Source organism: Littorina saxatilis, linkage group LG2 (genome assembly GCF_037325665.1).
Source record: "Littorina saxatilis isolate snail1 linkage group LG2, US_GU_Lsax_2.0, whole genome shotgun sequence".
NCBI classification, from domain to species: domain Eukaryota; kingdom Metazoa; phylum Mollusca; class Gastropoda; order Littorinimorpha; family Littorinidae; genus Littorina; species Littorina saxatilis.
This window is the reverse complement of record NC_090246.1, coordinates 36,719,232-36,731,957: the sequence shown is the minus strand read 5'-3', so window position 1 is coordinate 36,731,957 and position 12,726 is coordinate 36,719,232. Positions and strand designations below refer to the sequence as shown.

General features: G+C 39.0%; 1 protein-coding gene and 2 long non-coding RNA genes across 3 annotated transcripts in view; 1 reads left to right on the top strand and 2 right to left on the bottom strand.

Moving 5' to 3' along the window:
* On the bottom strand, positions 1–1,152 carry LOC138958890 (uncharacterized). Its single transcript, XR_011453541.1, has 3 exons — positions 1,013–1,152; positions 549–717; positions 1–123 (listed from the first exon to the last, which is right to left on the bottom strand). It is a non-coding gene; the product is annotated as an uncharacterized lncRNA (long non-coding RNA).
* The window catches only part of LOC138958893 (uncharacterized), a 205,020-nt gene that overhangs the window by 182,118 nt on the left and 10,176 nt on the right, over positions 1–12,726 (bottom strand). The gene's annotated exons all lie outside the window — the stretch shown is intronic.
* LOC138958889 (uncharacterized) lies at positions 1,315–3,769 on the top strand. The gene is made up of 3 exons (XR_011453540.1): positions 1,315–1,454; positions 2,016–2,108; positions 2,799–3,769. It is a non-coding gene; the product is annotated as an uncharacterized lncRNA (long non-coding RNA).

Here is a 12,726-nt window from a genome sequence, read left to right as displayed (position 1 = left end):
TGATAATTGTAAACCTTGATGGGTTGTCCCCTTCCAACTGCATGCTTTGGTACAGCCATCCTTCAGACTGTGGCCCCCTCCCATTGCCACCCCCATCTCCGATTGTAGACAGGATTTTTTCATCTGAAAGAAATAATGTCCAATTAATACGAATTTGCACAAAGGACTGGAAACAGAATTGTAAGTAATTCTGATTTAACCAACAAATGTACAAAAGCACAATGATAGATTATTTTCCCTAATATGTTCCAACTGACAGTTGAGTAATTACAGGTCACCAGAAAGGTCCACCACTGAAACAGGAACAGTTCAAATTGGAGTTTGTGTGTGTGTGTGTGTGTGTATATGTGGAAAGGGGTGGGGTGGGGTGGGGGATGCGTGTGTACATGTGTGTGTGTGTGTATATGTGGAAAGGGGTGGGGTGGGGTGGGGGATGCGTGTGTACATGTGACTGTATGTTTTGCAAGCATTACACAACTGATTATAATAATTATACAACAAATTGTTCTGTCAGTTACATTGAAAACTCATTTAAAAAAAACACTTACTGTTTTCCAATGCAAACCTTCAGCTTGTTGAAGAATGGAAACTGGTTTTGCTTTTTACCATCCAAATGCGATGAACGGCCATGCCATCAATCGGCTCACTTTTTTTTTGACCAGTTAAGGCACCTCCCCACCAAATGCAGACAGTTTTTTTTGTGGTATAACTATAAATCTGAAAGAATAAAAGCTATTTATTATGCACAACAGAATCATAAAAGGAATAGATTCTTAGTTCAAATCACCATTTCAGGCAACAACAACAATAAAGAAAAACAGCAAACACCTAAACACACACACACACGGTGACACACACACAGTGACACACACACACACACACAAACACACACACACATAAGAAACAAACACACTTTTTAGTCTTATATTCCAAGAAAAATACATAATAAAAAAGAAAAAGTCTCAATAATTAGCAAATCTATATCTTCCAAGTTCACTGAGGCAATACTCACTCAAAGTTTGTAAAACTCTTGAAACCAGTCCAGTAATTATGTCTTGCGCCTTCGGTCTTAGTATTGGACTGTCCAGTCTGGTTCGTTTCTGTTGGTGTATCACATAGTGCTCTTGCAACTGCCAGTTTTCAATCTTCCCAACGCATTTGTTGACAACGTGCCGTTACGTCCAAGTTCGATAACTAGGAACGAAAATTCTGAGTGACCTCCCTTGATCGCCAAGGGACAGTACTCTCAGTCTCAACCTTTCACAGTGGAATCGAAATTAAAAAAAGTTTCTGTAACAGTTTTTAAAACGCTAGCAACTTCAAAGCCAGTGTGACTGCTGACACATGTATAAGATAACATGCTACACTTCAGCATATATCAGGACTAATAGTAATACAGATCTTGTGACGCTGAGGCGAATGGCAAATGGAACTTTCAGCAGGAAGAAATTCAGGTAATGTTGAACTGTGCTGTTGTAAATTCATAGTTCACGATCCGTTGGCATTGTGATTGTTGACTTATTTTTCATACGAGTCACAAATATCAAAGCAATATCATGCATAACGATTGGAAAGGTGGATTTCTCTCTCTTTCTTTCCTGCCTTCTGTCTCTTTCTCAGTTTCAGTCTCTCTCTCTGTCTTTGTCTGTCTGTTACTCTCTCTCTCTCAATCTGAGACTTTCTCTCTCTCTCAATCTGATACTTTCCACACATGTGCACGCAGGGCACTTACTGTTCAATCTTACAGCTTCAGGTCAAATGCATAACTGTACAGTAAATAAGAGATCTCAGGAGAGGCATGGGGAGTTATTTTCGAAAATGATCTATTCAAAGACACTTAAAAATAAAAGTTAAATTTTTAAAACAAGGTTTGATTGACAACTGCTCTCTCCCCTCCCCCCACTCTATTCCCACTCTCTATCTCTCTGTCTTCATTAACAAGTAAAGATTTGAGTGTGTTTAGACTATTGTAATTAATGCAATTCACACATCAATGCTTTCAATTTTCATTGCAGGGTGGGAGGAATTACCATGAGGATGGAACAGAAAGCATTCACAGGGATGTAAACTACAAGGTACAACCCCGACATTCTGGCTGTTGAGGCCAAGTAAGTGTGTGTCACTGTGTGTGTGTGTGTGTGTGTGTGTGTGTGTTTGCAGGTAAAATCCTTGTTTAACGCTAAGATGAATCAGAATGTTCCAGCAGTCATATTATTATATTTATAACAGAAAATCATATTTGAGAGAAGGCAGTGTTATTGTCAGGCCTCAGCCTAGGGTCATTGATACATGCTGATATTATATGACGCATTGTTCTAATCCTTGGCTGGTCGGCCATCACATCATTTCGGCATGTTGGAGGTCTTCCGACAGAACAATTTGTTGTAGCTGGGACATCTTTACCTATGCATATTTTTAGTCAAGGTCCAACTGACATTCTATTGTCTTAGTCTGGGGAAAATTTTGTTGGAAGGTGTTCTGTGTGAGTGTGTGTGGGTGGGGTGGGGGTGTAGGTGGACGGGTTGGTAGGGCTGTTATCCGTGCCAGGCAGCATTGACATAGAGCATTTCATTCAAACACACAATGATGCTATCAAAGTTAGCAAATTCACAGAAGTAAATTCAACAATATTGGCATAATGCAAAGACAATTTAAACCTTATTTACCTTCAGTTCTATGTTCAGCAAAGAACAGCAAAGAACACCAACAAAGAAGACATAATTATAGTGTTTACACTGAAGTTCTGAAATAACACTGAATTCTTTGTTTTAAGATTGTTGCATTCTTTGTCTTTGCAGGTGTCATAGCATGTGGAGCAGATCTTCAAAGTCGCCTATTGCAGACATGTCATCGTCTGCACTGGTTGTATCAACAACTTTTTCCATGGCTACTGCTGCAGATTTTACAAATATATCGTCTGCTGCAAATTCAACAACTTCTTTGTCTGCTGGTGCTGCAAACTTAACAACTTCTGTGTCTGCTCCTGTTTAAAATTCAACAATTCTTGTTGTCTGGAGCTGCTGCAAAGTGAATGACTTCTTTGTTTGCTGCTGCAGATTTAACAAGTATATCGTCTGCTGCAAATTCAAGAACTTTTTTTGTCTGCCGCTGCTCCTGCTGCAAACTTAACAACTTCTGTGTCTGCTCCTGCTTAAAACTCAACAATTCTTGTTGTCTGGAGCTGCTGCAAAGTGAATGACTTCTTTGTGTGCTGCTGCAGATTTAACAAATATATCGTCTGCTGTAAATTCAACAACTTCTTTGTCTGCTGCAGATACTACACATTCAACAACTTCTGTGTCTGCTCCTGCTTCAAATTCAACAATTCTTTTTATCTGCTGCTGCAAAGTGAGCGACTTCTTCCTCTGCTGGTGGTGTTGCAAATAACCTCATATTTCCTTGTCTCTTCTGGCATCATTTCAGATGTATAATATATATCTGCAAAGACTTTTTTAAACCCAAAAGATGGAATAGAATTGGTAAATTTCTAGGTACAGAACCTAAAAGTGTGATATATCCAAACTCACTTCTAGAAACTTTAGAACTGATTCAACTTTTGACATTTTCATCATGGTTGTGTATTTTTTATTTTTATATTGTGGAAATATCAGGGAATGATGAATAAATGTTTAGAACATATTCTCAAAACATGTTTCTAATGGTTTTATTTATTTGTCTTTTGTTTTGTTTTATGTTAGCATGTACACTGTTTGGCTCAAAATATGAGACCTGGCCAGTACCATCCTTCCAATGAGACAGAGATCAAAAATCAACAGCCTGCATGCTCTCCGGATTAAGTAATACAACAAGATAAAATAGCGTTAGCTGCAAAGTTAACCATTCTCACCAAAAACCTTTTTCAAACTTTGATTTGTTGGTGTTTGCTTGTCTTTTTTTAACACGGTTTTAGCTACATATATAACAAACACTACAACAACAGCAGACAGAAAAGATTATGGGAAATGCATCTTTAAATGAGAAAAAAAAATTGAAAAGCAAAAAAAAAAAATTAAATACAATTATTTTCCTTATGATTTGTTTGATTATGTTTTTGGGGGTTCTTTTTAATGTTAGCACTCAACGTGAAAAATACATTCAAACAGCAGTTGTATTATACTTTTATTTTGGTCAAATTGACATTAGCGGTAAACGTTAAATTAACGTTAATTTAACGTTATATTATGGTTTTATTTTGGTTAAATTAACGTTTAATGTTAACGTTAATTTAACGTTTATCTTGATGAGTAAACTAACCTTAATCTAACGTTAATTTAAGGTTAGCCATAAAACGTGAAAGAAACATAAGCCATAAAACATAAAACTAACGTTGATTTTAACGTTACATTATGTTGTTTTTTAACAAATACATTTTTTTGAAAGTTTTGTTTTTGATATATATGTCAATTAAAAAAAAATTATATTTAAAAAAAAAATTTTTGACATTTAAAAAAAAAAGTTTCTTGTTCAAGTTGTTGCCACCACAACAATAACTTTTTTTTTTTTTTTTGATTTTGCTTTGATTTTGAACGGTTATGTGTCAACGTTTATTTAACGTTTTTTTTAACGTTTCAGTGCAAACCGTTTTTTAATTGTTTTCGGGCAAACGTTAAATTAACGTTTGAAATTGGTTTGATTTTGAACGGTTATGTGTCAACGTTTATTTAACGTTTTTTTAACGTTTCAGTGCAAACCGTTTTTTAATTGTTTTCGACCAAACGTTAAATTAACGTTTAAATATGGTTTGATATTGAACGGTTATGTGCTAACGTTTATTTAACGTTATTTTAACGTTTCAATGCAAACCGTTTTATATTGGTTTTCAGGCAAACGTTAAATTAACGTTAAAAAATGGTTTGATATTGAACGGTTATGTGTCAACGTTTATTTAACGTTATTTTAACGTTTCAATGCAAACCGTTTTATATTGGTTTTCAGGCAAACGTTAAATTAACGTTTAAAAAAGGTTTGCCATGAAAACGGTTTGCTTGTTAACGTTAATTTAACGTTAATTTAACGTTTGCTTTATAACCGTTTTTCTGCTAACGTTAATTTAACGTTGATTTAACGTTTAATGCTAACCGTAAACCAAAATCTAACCATGCAAACGTTAAATTAACGTTAAATTAACGTTAGCATGCTATCAGGGATGCGTATACCATGGAACTGGAGGGGGATTAGAGGCTGTCTGAAACATTGATTACGGTGATGAGTGTATAGTTGCTTTTAGTTCAGCATCCTCACGTTTAGCCAGTAGAACTAGAGGGGATTAGACTGTCTGAAACATTAATTACGGTGCTGAATGTATTGTTGCTTATAGTTCAGCATCCTCACGTTTAGCCAGTAGAACTAGAGGGGATTAGACTGTTTGAAACATTAATTACGGTGCTGAGTGTATAGTTGCTGTTAGTTCAGCATCCTCACGGACGGACGGACAGACCACAAACAGACAAACTTAATCTCAAACGCCAGTTTACCTCGCACGTGTCACGAACGAGACTTTATCAAACACCGAGCAACCATCAAGAGCTGCTATAGCAACAGACCAAGTGCAACGCACAACACAAAATATTGCTTCCTTCATGCTTCTCAGCTACAGTGAAGGGGCAAACATGCAACTTTCAATACCCCTCTCTCTCTCTCTTTCTCCCTCTCTCTCTCTCTCTCTCTCTCTCTCTCTCTCTCTCTCTTCCATTCTTTCTTTCTTTCTTTCTCTCTCTCTCACTCACTCTCTCTCTCTCTCTCTCTCTCTCTCTCTCTCTCTCTCTCTCTCTCTCTCTCTCTCTCTCTCTCTCTCTCTTGCACTGGATGAAAAATGTCTTCATTCCAAAGCCTATAGTAAATCAGATTTCTATGGGTGCCACCCCCGCTTGGTGAAGCGTAGATTGGCAGATTGAAATTTTGCACGGTGGAATAAGAGAAAAACCATGGTACCATATGCTGTGATTTAGAGTATTGGAAGAGCCAGGTCAGTTGTGAACAAGTCGCGTAAGGCGAAATTACTACATTTAGTCAAGCTGTGGAACTCACAGAATGAAACTGAACGTTGTCCGCCGCTAGTGCAAAAGGCAGTGAAAGTGACGAGCCTGTTTGGCGCGGTAGCGGTTGCGCTGTGCTTCATAGCACGCTTTACTGTACCTCTCTTCGTTTTAACTTTCTGAGCGTGTTTTTAATCCAAACATATCATATCTATATGTTTTTGGAATCAGGAACCGACAAGGAATAAGATGAAATAGTTTTTAAAACGATTTCGGAAATTTAATTTTAATTATAATTTTTATATTTTTAATTTACAGAGCTTGTTTTTAATCCGAGTATAACTTATTTATATGTTTTTGGAATCAGAACATAATGAAGAATAAAATAAATGTAATTTTGGATCGTTTTATAAAAATATAATTTTAATTACAATTTTCAGATTTTTAATGACCAAAGTCATTAATCAATTTGTAAGCCTCCATGCTAAAATGCAATACCGAAGTCCGGCCTTCGTCGAAGATTGCTTGGCCAAAATTTCAATCAATTTGATTGAAAATTGAGGGTGTGACAGTGCCGCCTCAACTTTTACAAAAAGCCGGATATGACGTCATAAAAGACATTTATCGAAAAAATGAAAAAACGTCTAGGGATATCATACCCAGAAACTCTCATGTAAAATGTCATAAAGATCGGTGGAGTAGTTTACTCTGAATCGCTCTACACACACACACACGCAGACACACACACACACACACACACATACACACAAACATACACCACGACCCTCGTCTCGATTCCCCTTCTATGTTAAAACATTTAGTCAAAACTTGACTAAATGTAAAAATTGACAGCAGGTGCAAATTGTTATGATAGCGGATATGGTGACTTTACTGGTGAATGGCCACACAGCGGTAGTCAAATGAATACTATTGATCTAACCGTTGGGCGGGGGGGGGGGGGGGGGGGGAGTTTCTGGCGAATTTGACGAATCTGAAGAATGTACCATAATCTAGACGCACACGGCTCGAAATCGCACCAGAAGTAAGGTAATTCATTTAATCAAAGTTGATGAATGAGCTTCAGGGCGCCGCTTCTCTCCGGCGCTGGAAACAGAAGGCAGTCCACGGCGCGGAGAATTTCAAAATTCACACAGAACCATCCGAAGCAGTAACAGCAAAAATAAAATATTGACGACGATAACGACGACAACGACGACCACAAGAAAACGTAATTTTTCTCTGAACATTTTGCATTTGCATTTTGAAACATTCAGTGTCTTCTTTTTTTGACGCAAATTGCCTGCTTTACGATCTATTTTTAGCTGACTATCGACTTATGATAAAATTGCCGGTAGTTCCAAGAAAAGCCAAAAAAGACCGAATCGAAAAAAGGAGAAGGGAAAAGAAGACACGAAAAAAACACTGCCCAACCCCCCTCCCCCCTTTTCCCCTCCTCCCTTATGGTGAATGCAAAATAGTAGGACGGTTATCTAATATCTACGCAATTTGCACATTAAGTGTAACACGCTGGGGCTCGTCTTGAAAGCTCGCAAGCTAATCAGCGCCTTGAGAGCGGAGAAAAAGTAATCCTTAGTATGATGATGATGCAAGAGTGGAAGGGAAATTATTAGGTGAATTTACGCTTTCTTCACTGTCGGCTTTTTTCTTGCTTTCTGTTTGTGACTTGTGCATTCCCTATCTTCTTTTCTAAGGGCCGTCTCTGGGTCTAGATTTTGTAAGATCCTAATTTTTGGCTCTCTACTGATTTTGTTGACACGCTGCTGCTTTCCGGACATATCAGCGCAAACGGACGAACACATTCTGTCGACAAGTTTACCAATGGAGTTTTACTTCCTCGGTCTACGAACGGATCCGTTTGTTTAATGTTTGTTATTTGACACACTCATTTTTAGATTTTAAAGGCCCAAGCTTTCCCGTGAAAACAGTTCTGTTTACTATTTCTCATCTGTCAAGGACGGTTGGCCTAGTGGTAAGGCGTCCGCCCCGTGATCGGGAGGTCGTGGGTTCGAACCCCGGCCGGGTCATACCTAAGACTTTAAAATTGGCAATCTAGTGGCTGCTCCGCCTGGCGTCTGGCATTATGGGGTTAGTGCTAGGACTGGTTGGTCCGGTGTCAGAATAATGTGACTGGGTGAGACATGAAGCCTGTGCTGCGACTTCTGTCTTGTGTGTGGCGCACGTTATATGTCAAAGCAGCACCGCCCTGATATGGCCCTTCGTGGTCGGCTGGGCGTTAAGCAAGCAAACAAACAAACAAACAAACAAACAAAATCTGCCAAGGCATGTGCATGCTATTCCCCTACTTGGACATATACTAAAAGTCAACACGGTCTGGCTGCTTTCAATGCAGATTGAGACTTTGTTAATAAATTAATTTCAATTAAAAAAAGCCTTTGTTTATTTTTGGTATGTGTAAAAGTGGAAAGGTGGCCCAATCCCAAGTAAAAGCCAGGTTAGATCTGAGATGATGAACCGAATCGTTTGCACCGGAAGGAATTTGCCTTTAGCTTTTATAAATACACAATCCAAATCGTATGTGTATAGGCCTATGTTTGGGGATAGAATTCTTTGTACTGCCTTTCAAAAATAAGAAATAACAATCTTGTCTTGATCTTTTCTATGCGCGGCCAGAACTTCAGTGTGCAATTCAATTGTTAAACCTAATCGTTTTAAACAACAGAGGATGTTCTTAGCGTAATTATTTATAAATAGCATCATCTAAATTGCTTGTAACAGCTGCCAGAAGGTCGGAAGATCTGGGGATCCGGAATGCAGAAACCAATAAATAGCGACAATATTGCCACAGAATTTTCCAGGAATGTTTGAAAACCACACTAATTCAGTATAATCACTGAAGTGCCAACAGGGTAGTTTTGGGGAACAACATTCTGTAGCATTCCAAGCAGGCTGAGAACTTCTGACATTATTTTCTTTCAGAAAGAGCATTCATAATGTTGTTAAAACGCCCTTCGCAAACAAATCAATAATTTTTTAAAAATCGTGTAAAGCGGTATAAAAACATGTTGTCAATCTGTCGCCGTAAACATCAAAAACTGAACTGAAATGTTTCACCGAGACTTGGGCCTGACTGACCGAAACCCGACGACGAAGACGGCCCTGTCTCGGTATTATGTACACCGTGAACTTAGTTTGCATAACACGTATTTTCGTTGTTTTGTGATCACATTATTTATTCAAAATAAGATACCTATACATTTTGTTTTTGTTTTTTTTTTGTTTGTGGATGTAGAGAAAAACAATAAAAGCAATGTGCGTGTTATTACACCCCCGGTATAGGGGTGTGTATAGGTTTCGCTCGATGTGTTTGTTTGTTTGTTTGTTTGTGTTCGCATATAGATCTCAAGAATGAATGGACCGATCGTCACCAAACTTGGTGAACAGGTTCTATACATTCCTGAGACGGTCCTTACAAAAATTGGGACCAGTCAAACACACGGTTAGGGAGTTATTGGTGGATTAAGATTCTACAAGGACTTATAGAGGGACATATTAATGGTCAAAGGGAAATAACCACACTTGTTAGCAGTGCCTGCTCAGTTGGTGGCAGTGAGAATGCTAAGGACGGGGGTGTTTTTCCTACCTCGGAGGAATTTCTTGTTGTGATTTCGATTTCAAGCCACATTTTGATCAAGAAATGTATTAAACAATTTTAAAAAAGCCCACTCCGCTTCGTGAGAACAGTTGAACTCACTTTCTCAGATCTTGCCTGTCTTTAACACGGGATGAGACCATTGCTCCACTTTGCTACATACCGAAATTCAACACCCTGACTGCTTGCTGTATTGTTTAATGAATTAATTTCCGAAACATAGGCAACAGAGCCTTTACGAAATCAAAATGTGCATGTGGGGGTACGGTACGCCAGATAAGAGGACTGCATCTTTAAGAGAACGATTCCTACAATGTTTCGAGTGTTTTCAGCAAGCAAAGGAAATCTGTGCTCATTTTCTAACCCTTACCTCTTACCTCGTCCTATTTCTTATCTCCTAAGAAAGTCAGAAAACATTTCCTGTCTAGCTCAAGCGCTTGTAATTTCAAAATGGGAATGCACTGCGATAACAAATGCGTATTCGTGCAAAAATGTGAGGTGCAGTAAGTGCACCTGGGTTAGTTCAAACCAAAATCTTTTGTCTGGGTCAGGGTACAAGGTGAAACTGAATGAGACATTTCTTGAGTGAGTAGCTTGGTATATGTCTGTGTGTGTGTGGGGGGGGGATGTTTGTGTTTTCATGCTTGTTTGTGTATGTGCGTGCGTGCGTGCGTGCGCGCGTGTGTTAAAGAGAGAGAGAGAGAGAGAGAGAGAGAGAGAGAGAGAGAGAGAGAGAGAGAGAGACAGAGAGATTTTCTTTAATAATTCTGAGCACATTTTCAGAGTAAATGTAACCGAGTGCCAAATGTGACTTACCCTGATCACGGGGTCAAATGTAACCGAGTGCCCCTTTCTCTCCAAACTCAGGCAATCGAAACAAACTGACACAGGTTAAATTACCAGGTTCTTTATTTTCATATGATGGTGAAGGGAAATGTGTGGGAAAAACAGGGGTTTACCTTCAATACAAAACTTCCAATGTGTTACTCTTTTAAAACTAAAACAAACCAAAACAATACTCTAAATCCTTTACTCTAAAACTATACTCTAGATCCCCACTCTAGAACTATACTCCAGAACTATACTCTAGATCCTCACTCCAGAACTATACTCCAGAACTATACTCTAGATCCTCACTCTAGAACTATACTCCAGAACTATACTCTAGATCCTCACTCTAGAACTATACTCCAGAACTATACTCTAGATCCCCACTCTAGAACTATACTCCAGAACTATACTCTAGATCCTCACTCCAGAACTATACTCCAGAACTATACTCTAGATCCTCACTCTAGAACTATACTCCAAAACTATACTCTAGATCCTCACTCTAGAACTATACTCCAGAACTATACTCTAGATCCTCACTCTAGAACTATAGTCTAAAAAATCAAAAAACCCAATGAAACTCTAATCTAAACAAACCGAAGTCTAAAAAAACAACCTAAAAACAATTCCCCCCCAAAAACCTCTAACAAAACCTAACTGAACCCCTCTAACGAAACCTAACTGAACCCCTCTAACGAAACCTAACTGAACCCCTCTAACGAAACCTAACTGAACCCCTCTAACGAAACCTAACTGAACCCCTCTAATGAAATCTAACTGCACCCCTCTAACGAAATCTAACTGCACCGTACCCCTCTAACGAAATCTAACTGCACCCCTCTAACGAAATCTAACTGCACCCCTCTAACGAAACCTAACTGAACCCCTCTAACGAAACCTAACTGAACCCCTCTAACGAAACCTAACTGAACCCTCTAACGAAATCTAACTGAACCCTCTAACGAAATCTAACTGAACCCCTCTAACGAAACCCCGTCGCACATTCCGCCATTCTGTAAATCACAGAATGCACGTCATAAATAGAGAATACTACATGGCTTGCTGTGTCGTACCAGATTTACACGAGTTGTTTTTTTAAATATTGAACTGCGAGCGAAAGCGAGCTGTTCACTATTTGAAAAAGCAACGAGTGTAAATCTGGTACGACACAGCAAGCCATGTAGTATTCTGTTTATCCTACATACTGTACTTACGTGTATTTTACTCAAAACGTCCCGCAGTCGAAGCAGCCACATTGAAGACGCTTGATTTCGAACCTCGATCTCTTCTAAAGCCTTGTGCAATCTATTACGTCAAAGCAAAGAAACGTCACTCTGGAAAGTGTGGCGTGACATGTTTGTTCTAACAATTAATCGAGGGGAATTAACGAGGGCATTTTTTTCCCTACAATGACGTTTGTCTCGGTGACTTTGGCATCATTAGTAGTGGCAAAAAACAGGTCCCTGCCAGACTTGCTTGACATGACCTCATTTACATGATATACACACGTGTGATTTGAACGATTATTATCTCATGAGTATCTCTCTCACGTATGTAGGATAAGCATACATAAACAACTCAACAATTTCAATCACCACAAACTAAATCCTTTAACAACAACAAAACACATCATTCCTTCCAAATAACATGCCTACAATACAGTTCTCTCAAACACTCAAACGGTTTTCTAAAACATTCAATAAACAAAAGTTTTCCCGAACATTCAACTCACAAAACAATCTACTTGAACATTCAAATAAATCCTCCCAAAACAGATCACAACCCGCATACTTTAACGCTGTTTTACCCATTATATAAACTGAATACCATAGGAATAACATACCCGTCTCAGAAAAGTCACATTACTGTTCCCTTTCTGCTCGTAGCAAACCTGCCACGCGACCGCCAGGGGCGGATCTGGGGGGGGGGGGGTGCAATGGGTGCAATTGCACCCCCACCCCCCCCCCAGCGGGACAAAAAAAAAAAAAAAGAAAAGAAGAAAAAAAAAAAGAAGAAAAATGTATCACCTGAAAATAGCACTTTACACGCTCAGATTGCACCAGATTGCACAATTTTGCTTCCTTTTTAAAAAAAAATTCCGAGGGGCATGCCCCCGGACCCCCCTAGCATGCTCGGCGCTTCGTGCCATCGGTTCGGCGCTTCGCGCCATCGGTTCGGCGCTTCGCGCCTTCGCTGATAAGATACAAAAAACAAAAAAAAAAGAACTTTGCACCCCCCCCTTTCAAAACCCAGATCCGCCCCTGGACCGCTCACTGGATACGTCTGTTC